Below are 2,074 nucleotides of genomic sequence, written 5' to 3' on the forward strand. Positions count from 1 at the left end.
CCCTCCTCGCCCACAGCCTTCCAAAGGGGGAAGGGCCTTTACTTTCCCCCTGAGGGTAGGAAAATCATGATCGGGATAGCGGACGTAAAGCTATTGAACTTAGGTATGCTCTTTCCTTTTGTCGAAGTGGAATCGTAGAACAGAATGTGATACGATGAGATAGAATGCAATAGAAATAGAAACAAGGATAGCGAACGGGTTACCTACTCCTAAGGGTCAAAGCAAGCCCTTTAATTCAATTCTTTATTCTTACATTAAAATTCTTACATTAAAGAATGAATAAAATCTCCCCAAGTAGGATTCGAACCTACGACCAGTCAGTTAACAGCCGACCGCTCTACCACTGAGCTACTGAGGAACAAGGGGGGATTCGACCTCCTAGAGTTCAACTCCCGCTCTCAACCCATGAACAATATGAGTCCGAAGCTTCTTTCGTAACTCCCATAATTTCTTCGTAGTGGCTCCGTTCCATGCCTCATTTCATAGGGAAGCCCAAAGTGGCTCTATTTCATTCTATTTCACTTCCTAGCACTTCCTATCATTTAATATCCATCCCTTTGGTCTTATTGACATAAGAGATGTCATTTATAGTCTATCTCTTTCTATATATGGAAAGTCAAGAAATTCTCATCGAAACATCGAGAAATTGTGCATATAGAAAACTCTAAAGAAAGAAAAAAAGGAGACCCATGCCATGATTTTCAAATCTTTTCTATTTAGTAGTCTAAGTTTCTCGATGAGGATAATTAATTCGGTCGTTGTGGTCGGACTCTATTATGGATTTCTGACTACATTCTCCATAGGTCCCTCTTAGATCTTCTTTCTCCAATCTTGGATTAGGGAAGAAGGAGATATTCGCGACTACTGGCGATTTCATTATGGGGCAGCTCATGATCTTCATATCGATCTATTATCCACCTCTGTATCTATTCTTTCTTAGCTAAACAGGTGGAAGATCTATCCAATTTGGTTATATTATATCATGGACTCGAAAAACGGATCTGAATTTGACTGAAATGCACGATCTTCACAGGTATCACTTTTCACGATACCTAAAAGGTGGAATAGCGATTTTCGAACCATTTCCTATAAGAGAATGGTTTCCATTACTTTGAGAAATGGATTCTTATATCAAACTATAGCTATTGCATTAAAGAAGAAAAGAAACTAATAGAAGTCGAAGACGCGGAATGATAGTGAATAGAGAGAAAGATTCTTCTGATTTTCTTGTTTCTATCTACTAGACGCCGTAGAGAATTGAGAATTTTCATGTCTTTCAATTCTCGTACTCGTAATTGGAAAGTTATGGAAGGAGACCCATCATTTTGCAATGAAAACAACATATAAAACTCTGGACAATTTCGAAATCAGGCCAAGCGTCTTAATACATATGCAAAAAAATTCATTATTGGCCCACCATTGATTAGAAGATTTAGCTTGTATGAATCGCTATTGGTTTGATACGAATAATGACAATCGTTTCAGTATGTTAAGGATACAGATGTATCCACAATTCATTTAGAGTTACTTAATAGTCTATTTCTTATACCATATCTCTATCCCGTGAAATTCTCGAGCCAAAAGATGGATGCATATGCTGTGTTTCATTTTGCTAAATGATATCAATTAAATGGTGTATCAATTCCATAAATTGCATATAGCAATAAATAAATCAGCAAAATTCTTTCTAATATTTTAGATAGAAGAAACATTTCTTCTATCTAAAATATTAGAAAGAATGTACCCTTCTATCCAAATCCAATTTGCATCGATAAAATAAATCCAAATTCCAGTAGTAGATGAATAATTGCAAATTTGTGTGTGTACGAGATTAGAATAACTTCAAAATAACTGACATAATTTTGTATTTTTCCTGATCAGAAAAATACATGAAAAAGAAAGGAGGTAGAAAAATTTTTGGATTTATGGTTAAAGAAGAAAAAGAAGAAAACAGGGGTTCTGTTGAATTTCAAGTATTCAGTTTCACCAATAAGATACGGAGACTTGCTTCACATTTGGAATTACACAAAAAAGATTTTTCATCGGAAAGAGGTCTACGAAGACTTTTGGGAAA

Source organism: Triticum urartu, unplaced genomic scaffold, assembly GCF_056163025.1.
Source record: "Triticum urartu cultivar PI428250 unplaced genomic scaffold, HENAU_Tu73 scaffold1298, whole genome shotgun sequence".
Lineage (NCBI taxonomy): Eukaryota > Viridiplantae > Streptophyta > Magnoliopsida > Poales > Poaceae > Triticum > Triticum urartu.